We start from the raw sequence: 9,509 nt of genomic DNA, 5'->3' as shown, positions 1-9,509 counted from the left end.
TGCTGTCTTTTCTTTCCTGGAGAAGAATACTAGAGCTGGGTTATGGCTGAGTATAAACTCTGAAGTCTGGAGTTCCAGTCCTAAAATTGCCACTTTCTAACTGTGAAACTTTAGACATGTCATTTAGCCTCTCAGAATCCTCTTAAACACACACCTATGACAACAATAACAAAAATATTGATTTTGTTACAATATAAACAAAAACCAGAGAAATATAATGACCTCACCACACAACAAAGAGAAACAGAAATATGATGACCTACCTGGTAGGAAAGCAGTAAAAATGAAACAGATGACCTTGAAAATCTGGGGTGCAGTGAGAATGAACAGCAGAGCTCATGGAGGACTTAGCAGGGGCCAGGCAGCACACAGGGCACTCATTACCTGCTCCTCTACAAAAAGCAGCTCTGAAAATGGGTTTTCAAGCTCCTTTGGTGGTGAAACTGGACCTCCTGTGACAAGATCATTTAGAGTCTTAATTTATCCCAGTTGAAGTGAATGTTCATACTTTTCACAGAAGAAATACGAATGGTGTTGGGTTACTGGGTACTTCCCCAGACCTCACAGGGGCTATTTGCAAACTAAATTATCATATGCCCCCATTTTATCTTTCAAAAAAAATTCTAAAATTTCCAACAAATCAGTCTATCCCCAAGGAGTTCAGATAAAAGATTGTGAACTTTATCTGATGACATTAATAATGTCTGTGCTGAGATTATACCCCAGGAGGATGCAGTAAGCTCGGTAACAGTGTTTTCCACGGCTCTCATTCACTCTACTGCTCAGAACAGTACCTGGTACTTAGTAAGTGCTTGGTAGTATTTGATGAATGATCTGATGAATGCATGAATGGATGAAGGAATTCTTTCCAGGGGAAAATGTCAAGGGAAACCAACTGTGAAATCCACTGTGAACCTTCAATCAGGTTCTCCTCTGCAAAGCGGGCCCTGTTGTAAGCAGCAGCCCTACCATGGGTGTTGGTCAGTTTGGCTGGCAGACAGGCAGCCACCCAGAAGGAGGGAAATGGATGCCCCTTCACCTCCCTCTTCAGATATTCTGGTCTCACCTGCCTCCAGTTTGTGCAACTCCATGGTTTCCCTTTTCCAAGCGTGTGTGCATTTGGGTGTGTGCATACAGATTGAGTCATCTGCAGACACACTGGCAAGGCATCACCATACTCCACTCATTAAAAATGCTTTTGAGCCTGTGGAACAAATAAATCAATATTTTTGGCTGCTCTCCCACCAGGGTTATTTCACAAAACAGAGTGTGAGATAAGGAATTTATGAACGATCGCATCCCCGTGCTGGCTTTCTCAGTGGGAGAAAGCAGGGCTGGGCTGTCATTCTGGGAAAATCTACCCTCCTTTTATGCCCAGCAAATAATATTTTATGGTCCTGGGTTTATGGTGGTGTTTTAATGATCCGCTGTAGAAAGCGGTTTTCTCTCCAGTCACTAGAATTTGTCAAGAAGGGCTGGAGGCCATAAAAAAGGGACGGGCCCCAGGGACAAACAGGCTCCATCTTCTGAAATAAACTAATAAAGATTCCCGAGATGTTTACTCCTCCACCTCAGAGTCAAGACCAGCCGGGCAGCCGGCGAGGGGCCCACAGATGGAGCACTAAACAGGACAAAGAGGCCGGAAGGGGCTCAGGGCTGCTCACCGCCACATGGCCACAGTCAAAGTAATACCAGCACATTGTGTTACCACTGGCCTGGGTGGGAGGCTGTGGGGGTGCCGGGGAGACACTTTGTGACACCCGGCAGACTGAGAGTCTCTCTGAGAACCTTGGGCTCTCCATTTGCTGGGCCTGATCACAGTTCTCTAATTTTGAGCCCTAAAGTCACTGGTACTTTCTGTGTGGGTGTCAGGGGTATTTGGGGGTGTTGAATAGATGCTTTTTTTTTAGTTTTACAAGACATTGAGGTCAAACAGACCTGAGTCTGAATCTCAGTTCTGCTTCTTGCTGACCTGGTGACTCTACAGGGGTCACTTCCCCTTCTGAGCCCTGATTTCCTCACCTGTAAACATGGAACATATTAGGAATGTTCTCACAGTTGAGATCATGTCCAAAAGGCCTCTTTCCAGATCCGGCCATGGAGAAGAAGGCTGCAGTGATTTCAACACAAGGAATATGCATCCCTGGGTCTCTGAGTAAAATCCTGGAACAAATGAGTTGCCTGCGGAGGGTATGGATGGTGGTGTGGGAAGAGAAAAGTATGGGGTACAATTATATGTGATCCACTGGGTCTGTGCAGTAGAATTCAACATGGATGAGGCTGATAAATGCTGAGATAATACTGAGTAATGAATAATAGTAATAATTGCAGGTAACATTTATCGACCTCTTATTATGTACCAGATACCAGCCCCTGTCTGAACTCTTTAAATTCACTGCTTTGTTTCATCTTTACTATTTCATGAGGGTAGATCTTGTTATTATCTGCACAATATGGAAAAAAAGAAAGGTTCAAAGAGGTCACAATTTCTATAAACCCAAGCAGTTCTGGTGTTCAAACCCAAGAGTTTGACCCCTGGTAATCTGACTCTAAATAACAGAGGCTTAACCACCATACTTTACCTATAAATAGTGAGAAACCTATTTGTTTTTTTAGTTATCTCCCTGGTTCCCCAAATGTGCCCACACTTTTCGCCTTGGCCAGCTCCACAAAAGGTGTACCTTAGTGGGAAGAGTCTTTCCCTGAAATGTTTTGATTCATTTCACTATGCCCCAAACCTGGAAACCTCTGGAATAAGCCACACTGAGGTCTCCTGCATTGCAGGCGGATTTTTTACCAGCTGAGCTCAGGTAAGCTCCATAAGCCACACCAGGAAAGCCTGATTCAAGTCCGGTTCACTTTGATGGATCTGTCAAAGATGGGTCCTTATTTCACTCTCTGGCTTGCTAGGAAGCCGTGACTTCCCTGCCTTCATTCCAGCAGCACCATCAGCAACCACAGCATCCACACTCAGCAACTCACCGTGAATCCTGACCTTGTCTGGACAGCGTCCTTTGGATTCCCTGCTCTTTGCAAAGGCCTCGGTCTGGTGTTCCTCCCGTGTTAACCCTGAATCGAGGGATGAGGACATGAGGGCTCACTCTCCTTGGTGAGGCTCAGATCATATCACTCCCCTGCTTGAGGTCCTGCACGGACTTCCCAGTTTACCAGATAAAGTCTAAACATGGTGGCCTGCCTGCCAGCTTCACTGCAATGTGTCCTCTGCACTTTCTGTTCCCTCTGCCTGGAAAGCTGTTCCTCCCACCCGGGTCCCCTCACTGCATTCAGGTCACCACCTCAACATACGCATCAACCTAAGAGAAGCCCCGCTCACCCGGCCAGTGGTTCTCTGTATGATTTTCTTGTTCTACCCTGGTCTAAAATGATCTTGTTTCATCGGCATGCATGTTTGTTTTCTGCTTCCCCTTGCTAGAATGTAAGCAGCAGAAGGGCAGGCATATCCTCTCTCTTTTCAGACTGTAACCTCCATTGACTGGCTGAGAGAAAATGCTCAGAATGAATGAATGGCCATACTCATAGCTGCATAACTGCTAAGCAGCAGTCTGAGCATTGATAATATGACTCTAAATATTAGGGGTTTAATATTGTATATATACTTTACCTATAAAGGCAAAACTATTCTTTAATGTCTCCCTGCTTCCCCAGATGTGCCCCCCGCTTTCCCTCTGACCTCTCCCATATAAGGCTTACCATAACCGGAAAGAGTCTGATAAGAAAAATAGTTTCTTGTGAAGAAAGACAGTATTCCATTACTTCCCCTTTTGCTATATCATTTCTTTGGAAAGGCGATTTTTTCCCTTAATTGGCATTTTCTTTTAAAAGGCAGCTGGCATGGTGAGTCTTTTTGCCCATTTGCATTCTCTGTGGGCCACTGCATCTCTTGATTCTGGGTTTAGGAGAATATTGATTAACTATTTGCAGTAGAACCCAAGTCCCTTTATTAGCACAGAAGAAGCTGACTTTCTCTTCAGAGAGATAGGAGAAAATGCTGGAATTTTATTGTTGCCTTATTTATTTATTGGTCACAAATTTCAATATCATGTGCCTAAATCTGTGCATTAGGGTTTAGAAATCTGATTTGGTTACACTTGTTAAAAATTACTTTTGTTCCCAAACAACCCATTACCCAGTCCAACTTCTGGGTATGTCAGAGCAGGTTTTCAAATTCTTCAGCTAAGTTCCTTTCTCTGGAAGGGAAATCTAGAAAAGTGCAATTATTTTTCAAAATTTTTGGACTTCAGCAGGCAGTGAAACCCAGTTAGTGGAAGAATACAATCTCATTAGAATGGCTCATGTACAGATTCAGTTCTAAGTAGATTCCAGTACAGCTCAAATCTGTTCTTTCCAGGTAAGAAGCAGTGAACAGTCTTCCTTTCATGACCACCTAGAAAGCCTACTTGGAAGGTAAGTGTTAAGATGGACTTTGCCTGAAGAAGAACAGCACACCTGGGCATCTCAAGACTGCTTAAGAATAGGAACATCTCTTCTTGTTATTTTTAGCTATGTGACACTTCGTTTTTTAATTTCAAACCAATGATGGAGAACATTTTTTAGTAAGAAGAAACATAATAGCAACATATCTAAATGAAAGGGACAGAATTTTACCATTTAGTCAATTATTTGGTATACCAACCTATGCAAAAAATATCTAGGAAGCTGAGGCATATTTTTTATTAATAACTTTTCAAGAATGTTCTGACTCATCATAGCAACTGCACATCTTGCTGAATTTTAACCAGAGTGGCTCTGACAAGATTTTCTTTCTTCTGTGCAAATATCCTTGACCTCCTTAAAAGGGACCACAAATAATTCCAAGTAGCAGAATGAAATCCCAAGTCCTTTTAATTTTGTATACATTGGCACTATAATCATCAGTGCTCAATAAAGTGACACTGTTATGACTTCTCAAATCTGTCTCAGTAGATCAGTGAATTTTGGAGAAAAGCTTCTTTTCTCCACTTAGTTTAATCTGTAATTCAGTGTTCTGTAAGTGTCCGTTAAGGTCAAGTGACAATTCATTGACTTTGAAATCATGAGAAACACTCGTAGGGCCAAAGATCCTGGTGTCTCCGAATGTATTTAAAGTAAGTGGTTTTGACTTAGGCAAAGATTTCTACTTAACCCAGAAGAAAAGCAGTCACTCCTTGGAAATACCACAGAATTCAGGAAAGTGAAATGAGTAATGGCAAAGGATTAGATTTACCTATTCCAGCCTGTCCATATATCTACCGAGTATATACAGGAACGCGATGGCTCCACTCACGTGTCATCTGTGGACCCTCCTTTCCTCAACCCAGGAGTATGATCCTCTCCGTCATGCAGACATGTCATAACAGAGATTAGTGGGTATGTAAGCACCATGCCGCCCTCATTCTGCATGCGCAATTCAAGGATGTTTGAAAATATCTCTTTCCATTTGAAGACAGAATTCGATCCATATGGTGGCATCGTCTATTTTAAAATTCAACAACAGAAAATAAAAACAAGTCTTAAATTTAGATCATCCATTTGTTGGGACTGAATTGCAGCTACAGAAAACAAGTCAAATGTCAGCTTAATACATACGGGAAATAGTAGCCAAAACCATGACTGATAAACTCTTCATTCAGTCATTCATTTCTTACTCATTCAGCTAATACTTATGGCTCATCTACTGTGGATCATCAACTATTCCTTTAACAAGCATTATGGTGCCTCATTCATCACAGCAGAAGTGTATGTTCTGGGTCATGTTATCATGTTGGTTTGTTCATTTTAGTGAGTAGGTAGTTATTGACCACTTACATTAATCACTAGAACTGAACAGGCTCTAGAATAAGAGGGAGGCCCCCTAAATGTGTCTGTAAACATATCTGTTGTTACTGCTGCTGAGTGAGGGCATTGGGCCTCTGGCCTCTTAAGAGCCAAAGTTCAACACTGGGGATCTTTCCTCTTCCTGGCTGGCTACTCTACAAGTTCCAGGGGAGGTCCAGCAAGAAGGAGGGGTTTACTTGACCTAATGGGTCGCCATCAGAAAACAGGCCTTCCTATGGCCATGTGATTGCCTGGGCTCCCAAGCACTGTGGACTTACCAGAGGCTGTGAGCACAGACGCACGCTGGTCTCTGCACCTGAGATTGGCAGTTGGGAGAACTTGTAAACTGTCTCTCTTCTCCAGTCTTGACTACCTAGCCCCTGGGAAACAGAATCCCCCACAGTTCTGTCTTAAAACACTCACTCTTGTCTGTGCTAAGCATTTTACGGACATGATATCAAGCCTGAGCTGAAGGCTGTTATTATCCTATGTCACAGAAGGGAAGCTTGAGCTTGGAGCAGTGAAGCAACTGGCCCCAGGACACAGCTGGGTAAAGATGAGTCCCAAAGATCAAGAACCCTGATTGGCTATAAATATGGTTTCTGGGCAAGGGATTAGGAAGTGTCCCATGACATAAGCAGTGTTGAAAATGAAGGTGATACAGGAGTAAGCAGTGTCCTAAAATGGAAACAAAACGAGACACTGGCCTTCTGACCTTGTTGAAGCCTTTGGATCCAGCCATGCCTGAGGCCCATCGAGGCCCATCTTAACCTCCTCACCTTTCTTTTGAGAAATCGGTTTGAGTTGGGTTTTGGCACTTGCAGTTCAAAGAACTCTGACAATACAACAGTGTTTGGTCATTTTAGGGAAATTACTTTTTAAGTTAGAAAGGCAAAGCCAGGTTTAGTGTTAAAGGATACCTGTTAGCCACTGGGGTTTGGACCAGCCCCTCAAAACTAAAGATTTGATGTGAGACCGTCCTCAGGTTCTCCTGAGACAGAACATCTTGACATCCTGTCAGATCAGGAAGAAACCATGGGGGTGGGCGGGTGAGCACCAGTGCAGGAATCCTGTGGGGTGGGAGGCGAATGTGCATTGAGTCAGGCGAGGGCCCTGGGAATGCTCTGAGAATACACACTGGGGCCTGGGTCAGGGAGACTGTGTGAGGGGGTTCTCTTGGAGGCCAAACACTCAGGGCTGAGGGACAGGTGGTGCAGCCTGCGACCTATGCCAGCGTCTCCCAGGACACCTGCCTCTGACATATGCGGGACTATCTGTGAGGAAGTCAACAACTGTCTTTTAAAAGTAGACCCTCGATTTCTGGGGTCTCACTGATGCTATTTCATTTGGAAACATACATGGTTTAAATAAATTCATCATTTGAGCATTAAAATCCACTCAGGGGAGAGAAGGAAGGAACTCAGATTCCTTCCGCCCATTAGGAATAAAATGTGAAATAACTCATTTCCCCAGGTGGATTTGTTGATTTGCTCTACAGAGAATACTTCTTGTAAGCCTCCCGCATGCCTGGCACTTTCCTACAGGCAGGGTTACAGAGCTGGGCAAAAACGAGATCAAGTTCTTGCCTTTATGGTGCTTATATATCTTCCCTGCCTAAGAGATCTTCCTATTACATGGTAGTGAATACATTCTTTCTTCTATTCATGTAATGGTTTTCTATTTATACTAACTTGTATAAATACACATATTATATATGACAAAGTGAAAGCTCAGTGAGCAGGATGTTCCAGGAAAAAGCTATTCTTTGATGATAAATTAATTGTTTAGCAAACCGAGAATGTACGAATTAACATGCTCTACTCCTGCTATAACTCTAAACCTCCTCTTTTTGTTACCTTTGTTGAAAAAAGGAAAATCTTCTTCCTCAATAAATACAGTCCGGTAAACCCGGATGACACCGTCTTCAAAGACTCAGGCATGATGGCGCGCGGGTGAGGGCACACGGCTCAGTGCAGTGGTCATGGACCATATGTGGCCGCCGAGCACTTGCAATACGGCTGCTCCAAATTAAGATGGGCTGCAAGTGCAAAATATAAACTGAATGTCACAGCCTTGGTATGAAAAAAGCAAAAGATTACAAAAGATCTCATTAAGAACTTCTATACTGACTATGTTGAAATGATAATATTTTGGATAAACTGGATTAAAGAAAATATATTATTGAAATTAATTTCTCCTGCTTCTTTTTAACTTTAAAATATATATATATTTTAAATATATATATAAATATATATATTTATATATATAAATTTATTACATATATATATTTATATATATTATATATATATATATATATATATATATATAGCTCCTAGCAAATTTAAAACTGTATATGTGGCTCACATTATTTTATGTTGGATAGTAATAGGTTAGAATAGGACTCTGGAGTCAGAGTCAAGGATTGACATCTGTCTTCTTTATGTAATAACTGTATGGATGGATAACAGCTTCACTAAAGCTTGGTTTCCCTCTGTGAAAAGGTTACTAATGGCACCTACCTCACTGGCATTTTCTCATTAAATGAGAAGATATATTCGCAGAGTTTAGCACGATGCTTGGCATGTAGTTCCTTCTTAGTGGATGTCAGCTGCTCAAAGCAGTTGTTGTTGTTGTTGTTGTTGTTGAGTCACTCAGTCGTGTCCGACTCTTTGCCACCCCGTGGACTGCAGCACTCCAGGCCTCCCTGTCCCTCACCACCTCCTAGAGCCTGCTCTAACTCATGTCCATTGAGTCCGTGATGACATCCAACCATCTTGTCCTCTGTCGTCCCCTTCTCCTCCTGCCTTCAATCTTTCCTAGCATCAGGGTCTTTTTTAATGAGTCAGTTCTTCATATCAGGTGGCCAAAATATTGGAGTTTCAGCTTGAACATCAGTCCTTCCAATGAATATTGAAGATTGATTTCCTTTAGGATTGACTGGTTTGATATCCTTGCAGTCCAAGAGACTCTCAAGAGTCTTCTCCAACATCATAGTTCAAAAGCATCATTTCTTTGGCGCTCAGGTTTCATCACAGTCCAACTCTCACATCCATACATGACCACTGGAAAAACCATAGCTTTGACTATACAGACATTTGTTGGCAAAGTAACATCTCTGCCTTTCAATATGCTCTCTAGGTTTGTCATAGCTTTTCTTCCAAGAACAAGCATCTTTTAATTTTATGGCTGTAGTCACCATCTGCTCAGAGCAGTACTCTGTGGTTATTGCCTCTAGAAAGTCAGGGGATTGAACTAGATTAGTACTGACAAAAAATTACACTCTAGGAATTTGTATAAACTCCTGATGCTGAGTTGTTTGCTTTTAATTTCCCATTTTTCTAAATCTAGAGTATTTACAAAATGCAGGTATTGTGAATCAGGACAAGCCAGGTTCTGGTTAAGCACAAGCTCCAATGAGTTAGGATTTTCTCAGTCGGAGACTTGTACTCATTATAAGTCTTCATGGCCCTGGAGAATATATACGTGCAGTTACGGTCATACATACACACTGTTAATGCAGGTCATAGTCTCTGTGAGCTTACCATGTGCTGCACACTGTGGCAAGCATTCTACCTCAAGGTTGTGCTTCCAACACAAAGCACAGGGAGGCTGAGAGATCTGCTTCAGGCCACCCAGCCAGGAAGTGGCAGAGATAGATAGAACTCAAACCACCTGTTTGACCCCAGAAGTCAATC

At 42.5% G+C, this 9,509-nt stretch overlaps 1 long non-coding RNA gene across 1 annotated transcript; it reads right to left on the bottom strand.

Moving 5' to 3' along the window:
• Positions 1–316: 316 nt before the first annotated feature.
• Positions 317–5,446, bottom strand: LOC112581284. Its single transcript, XR_006547551.1, has 6 exons — positions 5,285–5,446; positions 3,712–3,907; positions 2,983–3,069; positions 2,023–2,181; positions 1,067–1,204; positions 317–452 (listed from the first exon to the last, which is right to left on the bottom strand). It is a non-coding gene; the product is annotated as an uncharacterized LOC112581284 (long non-coding RNA).
• Between the last annotated feature and the right edge of the window lie 4,063 nt (positions 5,447–9,509).

The sequence above is a fragment of the Bubalus bubalis genome, chromosome 21 (genome assembly GCF_019923935.1).
Source record: "Bubalus bubalis isolate 160015118507 breed Murrah chromosome 21, NDDB_SH_1, whole genome shotgun sequence".
NCBI lineage: Eukaryota > Metazoa > Chordata > Mammalia > Artiodactyla > Bovidae > Bubalus > Bubalus bubalis.
This window is presented reverse-complemented; position numbering and strand designations above follow the sequence as displayed.